The following is a 12,276-nucleotide window of genomic DNA, read 5'->3' on the forward strand; positions in this document are numbered from 1 at the left end:
CAGCCCCCAAACCACTAGAGGGATATCCTCAACCACCAACTTACCATCCTGAGACAAGGCCGAGTATAGCTCACAAAGATCTCCGCCACGGCACAACCCAATGGGGGGCGCCAACCCAGACAGGAAGATCACGTCAGTGACTCAACCCACTCAAGTGACGCACCCTTCCTAGGGACGGCATGAAAGAGCACCAGTAAGCCAGTGACTCAGCCCCTGTAATAGGGTTAGAGGCAGAGAATCCCAGTGGAGAGAGGGGAACCGGCCAGGCAGAGACAGCAAGGGCGGTTCTTGCTCCAGAGCCTTTCCGTTCACCTTCACATTCCTGGGCCAAACTACACTCAATCATATGACCCACTGAAGAGATGAGTCTTCAGTAAAGACTTAAAGGTTGAGACCGAGTCTGCGTCTCTCACATGGGTAGGCAGACCATTCCATTGAAAGTGAGCTCTATAGGAGAATGCCCTGCCTCCAGCTGCTTGCTTAGAAATTCTAGGGACAATTCTCGTTCATCCTTGGGAGCAATTTCCAAACGCCTGAAGGATTTATGTATTTTTATTATTTTTTTCACCTTTATTTAACCAGGTAGGCCAGTTGAGAACAAGTTCTCATTTCCAACTGTGACCTGGCCGAGATAAAGCAAAGCAGTGCAACACATGGAATAAACAAACATACAGTCAATAACACAATAGAAAAGTATATGTGCAAATGAGGTAAGATAAGGGAGGGAAGGCAATAAATAGGCAATAGTGGTGAAATACTTACAATTTAGCAAGTAATCACTGGAGTGATAGATGTGCAGAAGATGAATGTGCAAGTAGAGATATTGGGTGCAAAGGAGCAAAAACAAATAACAGTATGGGGATGAGGTAGTTGAATGGGCTATTTTCAGATGGGCTATGTACAGGTACAGTGATCTGTGAGCTGCTCTGACAACTGATGCTTAAAGTTAGTGAGGGAGATATGAGTCTCCAGCTTCAGTGATTTTTGCAATTCATTCCAGTCATTGGCAGCAGAGAACTGGAAGGAAAGGCAGCCAAAGGAGGAATTGGCTTTGGGGGTGACCAGTGAAATATACCTGCTGGAGCACATGCTACGGGTGGGTGCTGCTATGGTGACCAGTGAGATAAGGCAGGGCTTTACCTAGCAAAGACATGTATAGATGACCTGGAGCCAGTGGGTTTGGCGATGAATATGTAGCGAGGGCCAGCCAACGACCACATACAGGTCGCAGTGGTGGGTAGTATATGGGGCTTTGGTGACAAAACGGATGGCACTGTGTGATAGACTGCATCCAATTTGCTGAGTAGAGTGTTTGAGGCTATTTTGAAAATGACATCGCCGAAATCAATGATCGGCAGGACAGTCAGTTTTAATGAGGGTAGGTTTGGCAGCATGAGTGAAGGAGGCTTTTTTGCGAAATAGGAAGCCAATTCTAGATGTATTTTTGCATTGCAGATGCTTCATGTGAGTCTGGATGGAGAGTTTACAGTCTAACCAGACACCTAGGTATTTGTAGATGTCCACATATTCTAAGTCAGAACTGTCCAGAGTAGTGATGCTGGACGGCCGGGCAGGTGTGGGCAGCGATCGGTTGAGAGCATGCATTTAGTTTTACTTTCATTTAAGAGCAGTTGGACGCTGTAGTATCCTTAGAGGCTTCTTAGATTGATAACTCATGACACGTAAGTACGGTTTATTATTAAATTGTAACTTAGAATAACATTCTCTAATGCACCTGGCTTAAGCTACCTGAATCTTTCTTAAATCCCGGTTATATAGGCAGACATAGGAAATGGCTATGGATAGTGGAAAGCAAACCCCCGTCTTGAGTCAATAATGCCATCTATTAGTAAACATAAATATACCAGGTTACTACATACCCCCTTTTAAAGCTAATAACCCAACTTAATTCATTTCTGAGCTATGTTATTTCCATATTTAGAAAAGTCATTTTATCAAACATGATCTCCTTTAGTATCTGAAAAAGTCTGGTGGACGTCTCTCTCTAATAGAGCGTCTCAGAGGTGGTGTAGCTGGTGCCACCAGCTCTTCACCCCTTGATGGTGAAACAAAGTCCTTTTGTGGAGACTTCACAGGAGTCACAGACTTCCTCCTTCACGGGAGGTTGTCCCCGACTGGTGGTCTCAGGAAGTTGAGCATTGTTGGTCTCAGGTGATTTGTCCAACTGCAACTCTGGGGAACATTCCAATGTCCTGTCCTGCTCGTTTAAGCATTGATACAGATCCCCGGATGGAACTGGAATTCTAGCTCAGATCTGATCCATGTGTCTCCTTAGTCTTTGTCCACTTCCGATGATCACAGTTTAAGATACTGGTCCTGAGCAATCCTCAATGGTAGCTGGAATCCGTTTAGGACCAAACCCATAGTTTCTTGTATAGACATCATCTCCAGGTGAGAAACTTCTGAGTTTGGCTCGGTTGTCATGATTACATTTTTGATTCCATTGCCTTTGTTGTATTTTCACTTTCAGATCTGGTCTGATGAGATCCAAGGTTGACCTTAACCTCCTTGACATCAACATTTCTGCAGGTGACAACCCAGTTGTAGCTTGAGGAGTAATCCTGTAGCTAAACAAGAATCTTGACACCATTGTTTCAATGCTTGGCCCTTGCATCTTCCTCATCCCCTCCTTCAAGGTCTGAACTGCACGTTCTGCTAATCCGTTTGAAGATGGGTGAAAAGGGGCCGACGTTACATGCTGAATTCCGTTTTTGTTTCATTAAACAGTGCTTGTAAAACAAGTAGCATTGTCGCTAACCAACATTTGAGGCAATCCCATAACACTGAAGCTTTGTCTCAACTTCTCAATCGTAGAGTATGATGTGGACGTGTTCATGGGGTAAACATCCATCCACTTTGAAGGAGAATCAATCAGCACAAGGAAAAAAAATTCTAGAAAGGTCCAGGGTAGTCCACATGTAGTCGTGTCCATGGCTTTTCCGGCCATTCGCATGGATGTAATGGCACGGTGGGGGGTGACTTCCTGTTACTCTGACAATCTGCACACAGACTAACCTCATTTTCCACATCGTGGTCCATCTTTGGCCCCCAGATGTATGTCCTCGCTAGTTCTTTCATTCTCAGCATACCTGGATGCGACAGATGCAACAACTTCAGTAACATACCCCACCCTTGGGATAACTACTCTTGAACCCCACAGAACACATCCATCTCGAACACTCAATGCCAAGCAGTGAGTGTAGTAAGGCATGATCTGAGGCTCGGTCACTGTAGGCCATCCTTTCAGGAAAAGTTCATGCACTTGTGATAATGTCACATCCTTTGAAATCCATTGCCTGATTTGTGCTGTGTTCACCGGTGCATAATCCAACACATTGATCATCAAAACCTGGTAATTTTCTTCTTCCTGAATGATGATTCATTCAGGGCAGCCTACTTAGAGCATCAGCATTCCCATGGTATCTACCTGGTTTGTACATTATTCTGTACTCGTAGGCCCTGAGCCACACAGCCCATCGTTGAACTCTTGGAGAGACCATTTGTGGTACTGGCTTTTGTTCATGGAACAGAGAGATCAGAGGCTTATGATCGGTCATAATAGAGAATGTTCTCCCGTATAAGAACTTGTGGAATCTCTGTATTCCGAATATGGCAGCCAGTCCTTCCATGTCCAGCTGAGAGTACTTTTTCTCTGCTGGCGACAACGTTCTTGACATGAACCCGATAGGTTTCTCGGCACCATTCTCCATCCGGTGGGATAGCACCGCCCCGACACAATACGATGAGGCATCACACGATAAGATGAGATCTCTGTCTGCTGAGTAGTGCACTAGCACTTCAGCTGATTGCAGTAACACCTTTGACTTTGCAAAAGCTTCTTCCTGTCTTTCTGACCATTTCCAGGCCACATCCTTCCTTAACAGTTGATGTAGATGAGCTTAGAGGGTAGGGAGGAAGCAATTATAATAATTCAGTAAGCCTAGATAGGCTTTCAGCTCTGTAACGTTTGTCGAAGCTGGAGCTTCCACAACAGCCCTCACTTTAGCTTTGACAGTGTGTAACCCCTTGGCATCCACCTTTTGACCCAGGTACTGCACTTCATCAGCTAACCGTGTACACTTGCTCCTCTTCAGCTGGAGACCGACGTCCTCCATCCTCTTCAAAACTTCACCCAAGTTTCTGAGATGTTCCTCCTTCGTGACTCCCATGACAAGAATGTCGTTGAGGTAAACCGCTACCTTGGGTATCCCCTGCAGAACTCCCTCCATGGTTCTTTGGAAGATAGCTGCTGCAGGAGACACCCTGAAAGGTAAGCGTTTATAGGTAAACATCCCTCTATGGGTGTTTATGGTCAGGTACTTCTGTGAAGCTTTATCCATTAGCACTTGCTGATATGCGTGACTCATGTCCAGTTTTGTGAACTGTTGCCCTCCGGTTAACGTTGAAAGCAAATCCTCCACTTTGGGTATGGGGTACTGCTCCCGAGAGGAGGAAGCAGTACCCGCATAATCTGATTGAACCATCTGGTTTTAGTATGGGAACAACTGGTGCTGCCCACTCTTATCCTCTGCTAAGAGTCTGTTAATTTCCACATCCACTTTATGCTCCATGGCATATGGAACTGATCTTGGCCAATAGAATCTGGGAGTAGCATCAGCAGCAACATGAATGGTAGCTTGGACCCCTTTTAATGTCCCTAGCTCTTCTTTGAAAACACACGCATGCTTTGAAAGCACCTGCTGCAGTGTCAATGTCTCTGTGGTGACATGTTTGATTTCATCCCAGTTCAATTTGATTTCCTCCAACCACCCTCTCTCTAGTAAGCCGGGGCCAGTACCTTCCACTACTAAAAGAGGCAGACTTTTCTTTTGTCCATGATATTACACTTGAACATCAGCATCTCCAATCACAGTGATCTTCTCCCCTGTGTACATGTTGAGTTTAATGGGGGTGTCACTCAGTTTAGGCACTTCAACGTTTTTCCACTTCCTATAGAATTGGGACCAGTTCATCAACGTGACACTATATCCTGTGTCTATTTCAAAAGGTACCTTAAATCCATTTATTTCCATTTCCACAATGAAAGGCGTCACCTTTTTCATATTCACCGCCTGTACACTGTACATTGAGAATGCTTGCTCTGTGTCTGCGCACTCACTTTCACTTTCTATCACTTGATTAGAGCGGTAGCTAGAGCTTCTAGAGGTATTCGGTTTTCTGTCCATTCTCTTTTCTGTAGCCCGTGGCTTTTTAAAATGTGTCCTATTATCCCACATGCATAACACTTTTTATGTTTGAATTTGCAGTCAAACTCTGCGTGTTTGCCTTTGCAACAATAAACAGTCTCTATTGGCTGTTGACACTCGGCTTTCCGTTCTTTGAAATTCAATGAGCTCAGAGCTGGTCTCTTTTTCTGTATGACACGGAGTTGCGCCCCTTGCCTGCAAATCCAGTGCATTTTTATTCGTGGACTCCATGGCTTGGGCCAGTTTGAGTGCATTCTCAAAAGTGAGATTAGGCTCTGATAACAAGCGTATATGTATCCTGTGTCACGTTCTGACCTTAGTTCCTTTGTTTTGTCTTTGTTTTAGTATGGTCAGGGCGTGAGTTGGGTGGGTTGTCGATGTTCCTTTTTCTATGTTTTGGGTTTTCTGTGTTTGGCCTGCTATGGTTCTCAGAGGCAGCTGTCAATCGTTGTCCCTGATTGAGAACCATACTTAGGTAGCCTGGTTTCACTTTTGAGTTGTGGGTGATTGTTTCCTGTGTCTGTACCATACGGGACTCTTTCGATTTTCATTTGTTCATTCACATTGTTATTTTGTATTTTTTGTAGTGTTCAGTTTTATATATTAAAATGGACATTTACCAAAATGCACATTGGTCCGACATCTATTACTCCTCGTCAGAAGAAGAGGACAATCGTTACAGAATCACACACCACCAAAGGACCAAGCAGCGTGGTAACGGGCAGCATCAGCGATCTCAGGACTCCTGGACATGGGAGGAGATTCTGGACGGCAAGGGACCCTGGGCACAGGCTGGAGAGTATCGCCGCCCCAAGGCAGAGCTGAAGCGAAAGCAGAGTTGTGGTAGTATGAGGAGGCAGCACGGCAGCGCGGTTGGAAGCCCGAAAATGTATTGGGGGGGGGGGGGCACGGGGAGTATAGCGAAGTCAGGTAGGAGACCTGCGCCAACTCCCCGTGTTTACCGTGGAGAGAGGGGGAACGGGCAGGCACCGTGTTATGCCGTGAGGTGCACGGTGTCCCCGGTGCGCAGGCATAGCCCGGTGCGGTACATAGCAGCGCCTCGTATCGGATGGGCTAGAGTGGGCAGTTTGACAAGGCTGTCATCCTCCCCAAATCCAGGAGTTTTTCCAACAGTTTTATAAAACGTGTGACCTGACTATAAAAACCCTGGTCCCATCATAGCCCATATTAAACCTGTTTGGCAATAAGTAAATTACAAGTCTTGTGAGCAGAAACTTGAACAATGTGAGCATTCTGTGCAACTTTCGCCATGTGTTTACTGTGAACATAGCACTGTATGCCACTTTAAAGTTCAAATTGTGTGGCCAAGTATAGGCTACCGTGGCTTTTTGAGGATAGTATCAGAGAGGCCTACCAACAAAACCAATGGAGCAAATGCATCTATTAACATTTTCACATGCCATGGAAATTAGCCTGAATGAATAACTAAACTTGACCCTTTGGGTTGTTTCAGTTTTAACTAGGTAAACACACCGAATTAACCCGCTAACCACTCGGATAGTATGGCAAATGCAGCTTGTGGAAATAGCTATTGGTTTCTATGGTGTTCAATGTAGGCCAAATGTTAGTTATCAATTGAACAATCAAAAAGTAAAAACATGTCAAAACAAGCTCCACTGCACCAGTAATGCTTTTTCAACAATGTGTTTTCAGTCTTCTCATCTGCCATGTTATAGGAATGACCAAGAACAAGTTAGAAACACACATAGCTAGGCCTGTAGCATATAGCTGAATAAAAATAAGAAAGTGAAAGCATCTAGCTTTTACAAAACACACCCATAGGCTACATTTGGTCGGACAATAAATAACGCCACCACAGCCTCATACACTTCAGAAACTAGCAGGCATATTCAGCACAATGCTCTACCAGGTCATAGTGATAGGTATTAAAAAGGACAGAACAGCATACAATGTAGGTAATACAGAAGAAGAGATGAAGAGTATGACTGTAAAACAACTGAAGAAGAAAATTGCTGATAAATACCCGACAACCAAAGGTATGGAGGTAGAATATAAACATACTTTGTATACTATGTTTGGTTACTTGTAAACTAGGCCTAATGCATAGTAGCAGATTAGCAATCACTATTCACCACTTAATTTGTCTGACCGCAAAATATTTTTGGGAAGATATTGTCAGGATATTAGGCTTGTTTACCTTAACTTTGTAACACAACAATTGCATCTGTCTAGCTCCAGTATAGACATGAACAAGACTTCCAGGTGGTCAACTGAAGAATGACTGATAAAATGGAGGAAAAATGCCTACAGTGTAGCCTACATATACTGATAACATCGTCACGGTTGGGAAAGTCCTCTGACAAAAATGTAGTGTAAAGTAGGCAAGACATTTCACTCAGATGTAAACATGTCATAGAAAATGACAGAAAATATCAATTAAATTGAATGCATTACGAAGAAGAAAAGTACAAGAATAATCTAATAAGATAATTTGCCACCAATATCCTGATTTGTGACAATAAACATTATACCCTGAACTGGCTTTTTTTTAGCGGTGGAAATGCGGCTGATCTTCACCAACAAACAGTTGGAAGACTCATACGGGCTCGGCCACTATGGGATACAGAATCAGTCTATCATTATGCAAGTGCTGATCTTGCCTGGAGGACATGACTGGCTGATCATGACATCCCAATGAAGTGTAGCGTAAGTTGAATCTGAAAGGATGGTCAGAATGTCTCTTACATAAACTTTGGTTCAGTAGTAGCCTAGAATTGCCCATAATTGCGTACGGTTACAGCACACAATAATGCTATTATTCCAGATAGTCAGATTAATATAATATTCGATTAAAACGTTGATATGCTTTGCAAGAACGATTTCCCCTAATAATACTATTTGCATGGACACATCTGAAATTGCACTGATAAATGCCGAAAATCCCCATTCAAAGTAAACCTTCTACCACAGCACCATGTTATTTTTGGGAAGCGTTTGTAGGCCTGTGTGAAAACGACTTCTAAAATGCATACATTCAGTTGATCCGAACTCACTTCACTCGTGCTAAAAGAGGGAGGCTCGCTCAGCATGCGCAGATCAAATACACCGCTTGAGCACCGATTAAAATACAGATTAAAATATATATCCAGGTGTTGTAAGATCTGGTCAAGTCTAAACAGCGGAGAGCGATTTACTTATCCTTTTAGCCAATGAGTCACAGTATAATAACGTAATTCCACCAGGATTCCTAATATACCAATTGGCATAGCAGATCAATAACCACCTTGCTCTCTTTCTCACCAATGGGCATAAAACATGTGATGTATTTAAGTGAATGCTTTGCCTTTGTTTCTCACTTGCAGTTTTGCAGCAAAAGGACAGTGCCACCATGCGCCGTCAGTCCTCCATTTCCCCACCGCCACCAGCTGAAGGTCCCGTCACCAGAACCTAGTCTACATCCATTCCGGGATGTTTCAATATTTTAATAAAACGTTCACCTTTACATCCACTCTGTTGTTCTGTCAATTAAGCCTCTCCCCAGTTGAAGTACTAGGCCTACTGTTCCTCACCATTCTGCTGTGTTCTCTTGTCATATTCAGGACTTCAAAGTACATTTTATCTTTGTATAATACGATTATATTTATCATAGGAATTAAGGAGTAACATAAAAACATAATGATATCCCACACCAACATTACACAACTATAGAGAAAATTCTCAGATTTCTGAAGAAAATTAAATCAATGATGGGCGAATAATCATGTTAACTGATAACTACAAAAGCAGCGCAGAGATGTATTATTGGTAATGAATGTGTAGGGGACATCTGAGAATGCTACAGAACTTGTGGTGCAGCAGAATTTCAGCATACCCAAAATCCAGAGATAGTGAGTTCAAATTCCAGTTGAGGTCATATTGGAAAGTCAGTACTAGGTGATCATGTCAAATGTAAGCATATTTTAATTTATTAAAGACAGTTTAGTCTTTTTATATATTAATGACCTTAGATTTAGGCATGTGTGTTACCATCATTGGAGTTACTACTCCCAGTAGTGGCATAATGTTATCATAATGGAAAACATTATCTCATTAAGCTGCCATATTAGTTGATTTAGAATGGGAGCATGTTCCAAAATACGTTTAAATTATGTAATTGTTTTACCAAAATGCCATGCCCAAACGCCAACACAATTCAAGAATGACCCATTTCGAACGGTCAACATTGATTTGATTTCAGCTTAATTGCGTGACAAATCTTTTTTAACTGAGGTGGGCGATATGCTTGGCATTGCAGATCAATAATCTCCTTGCTCTCTTTCTCACCAATGGGCATAAAACATGTGATGTATTTAAATGAGCGCTTATCATTTGTCTCTCACTTGCTGTTTTGTAGCAAAAGGGTAATGCCATCACCCCCCCCCCCCCACACACACACACAATTTAATGAATTCCCTTGCATTTAATTTTCACATGTGAAATAATTGTTTTCACATGTTGAGTTGAAATGTTCACATGTGAAAACAAAAGAGAGACATGTGAGGTCAGTTGTTCACATGTGGGAAATACTTTCAAATGACTTTCAAATACATTGTGAAAAAGTCTAAGGGGGGTGAATACTTATGCAAGGCACTGTATTTCAAGAGATCATGTATTCACATGTGCAGTTTCATGTTCTCAAGTGTTGCTTTTACATGTTTTCATGTTATCACCAGTGGTGTTAAGTACATAAGTTGTACCTTTCTTTAGTATTCATATTTTTGCCATCTTTTACTTCACTACATTCCTAAAGAAAATAATGTACTTTTAAACTCCATACATTTTTCCCTGACACCCAAAAGTACTAGTTACTTTTTGACAGGGAAATGGTCCAATTCACACACTTGTCAAGAGAACATCCCTGGTCATCACTACTGCCTCTGATCTGGCAGTTTGTAAATGAGTGTCTTTGTATTGGAGTGTGCCCCTATAAGGAATGTGAAATTAATAGTTGAACTTTTTTAGCAATTCCATTTACTTTTGATACTTGAGTAAATTTAAAAGCAAATACTTTTATACTTTTACGTAAGTAGTATTTTACTGGGTGACTTTCACTTGAGTCATTTTCTATTAAGGTATCTTTACTTTAACTCAATTATGACACTTGAGTACTTTTCCCACCACTGGTTATCACATTAACTTCACATAAGATCATGTGAAATTCATGTGGTTTTTCCTTAAGGGTGTGAAGTGTGAAGTGGTAAGTCAGACATGACTGTGCTCACGTGCTTTTGACGTCGGACCAATTCTTCAACAAATAAAATTTGATATATTAAATGTTGCTAATAATACACTTAGTTAGCTTGCTTAACATTGACAATATGGTCACACTAGCTACACTGTCCACATTGATAAGTTTGTAATTGTCTGTTGATTAAAAAATGTGAAAGGTCAGTGGTGAGACGTCACAACTTGGCAACTCAGGCAACAACATTTTTCCTACTTGTAATTGAGACCTGGGAAGTTCAACATTTCCCAGTCAGAACTCTGAACTTCAGATGTTCCCCAAAATGGATTTCTTAAATACCAAATGATCTTGGTTCTTCCACCATGTTTCCCACATGTTCAGGCAACACTTTGAGATAATATCTGACTAAGTGCAGTAGAGTACTAAGGGGTAACTAGCTCCACCTAGTTTTGCTGACGCAAAAAAAAGCAACGTTTGGGGAAAAATGATATGTGAATGAAGGTCATGTTTAAGCGAAAAAAGGTAATCGAGGACAATAACCACCCGAGCGAGTACCTGTTCACCCCGCATCCATCCAGAAGGCGAGGTCAGTACAGGTGCATCAACGCTGGGACAGAGAGATTGAAAAAGAGCTTGTTAAACAGCCACCACTAGCACAGAGAGGCGGCTGCCTACCTATAGACTTGATATCATTGGCCGCTTTAATAAATGGAACACTAGTCACTTTAATAATGACACTTTAAGAATGTTTACATATCTCGCATTACTCATCTTGTCACACCCTGATCTGTTTCACCTGTCCTCATTATTGTCGCCACCCCCTCCAGGTTTCGCTTGTTTTCACCACTGTATTTATCCCTGTGTTTCCTGTCTTTCTGTGCCAATTCGTCTTGTATGTTTCTAAGTCAACCAGCGGTTTTCCCGTTCTCCTGCTTTTTGCATTCTCCCTTTTCTAGTCCTCCCTGCCTGACTATTCTGCCTGCCATGACCACAAGCCCGTCTGCCACTCTGTACCTCCTGGACTCTGATCTGGGTTTGACCTTTTTGCCTGTCCACAACCATTCTCTTGCCTACCCCTTTGGATTAATAAACATTGTAAGACTCCAACCACCTGCCTCATGTGTCTACATCTGGGTCTCGCCTTGTGCCTTGATACATCTCATATGTATATACTGTATACTGTATCCTTCACTCTCTATTCTTTACTATCTATTGCATCTATTGCTCATCCATACTCATATATTCTTATCCCATTCCTTTACTAGATTGTGTGTATTAGGTTTTGTTGTGGAATTGTTAGATATTACCTGTTAGATACTGCTGCACTGTCGGATCTAGAAACATAAGCATTTCCCTACACTCACAATAACATCTGCTAACCATGTGTATGTGAGCAATAAAACTTGATTTGAACTTTGAACTTTTTTTTAAATGTCAAAAAATTTGATCATCTTTCCACAAAATCTTTTGTTTAAATATCTCCAAAAGTTGTGATGACACAGAGGACATTTTCTGTTGAGCAACAGCAGTGGCAACCAGGGAAGGTTTTGGGGAAATAATTTGGTCACATTTGTGGTCTTAATACGAAGTTACGGGGGGGGGGGGCAGTTAACTCAAGATGCTAGTTGCCCTATTTCTATTACTACTGTGGAAGAAGTTTAGTATGAATATTGATTAATTGACCTCTTGAGGCGTGAAATGTGGTTTGACACATGTATATTGCATAATACGGATTGTCGTCAACAAATTAAATCAGATTCTTCTTTTAATAAAAAATGTATGTGACCTATTCTTAGTCCAATGTAGTTGTCACTGACATTTCAAGCACATTTTTACAAATGT

General features: G+C 42.0%; 1 long non-coding RNA gene across 1 annotated transcript; it reads left to right on the plus strand.

The window, feature by feature from the left end:
- The first annotated feature begins 7,054 nt into the window (after positions 1-7,054).
- On the plus strand, positions 7,055-8,718 carry LOC124008812. The gene is made up of 3 exons (XR_006834169.1): positions 7,055-7,246; positions 7,763-7,916; positions 8,573-8,718. It is a non-coding gene; the product is annotated as an uncharacterized LOC124008812 (long non-coding RNA).
- Positions 8,719-12,276: the final 3,558 nt, after the last annotated feature.

This window comes from Oncorhynchus gorbuscha, linkage group LG21 (genome assembly GCF_021184085.1).
Source record: "Oncorhynchus gorbuscha isolate QuinsamMale2020 ecotype Even-year linkage group LG21, OgorEven_v1.0, whole genome shotgun sequence".
NCBI classification, from domain to species: Eukaryota; Metazoa; Chordata; class Actinopteri; order Salmoniformes; family Salmonidae; genus Oncorhynchus; species Oncorhynchus gorbuscha.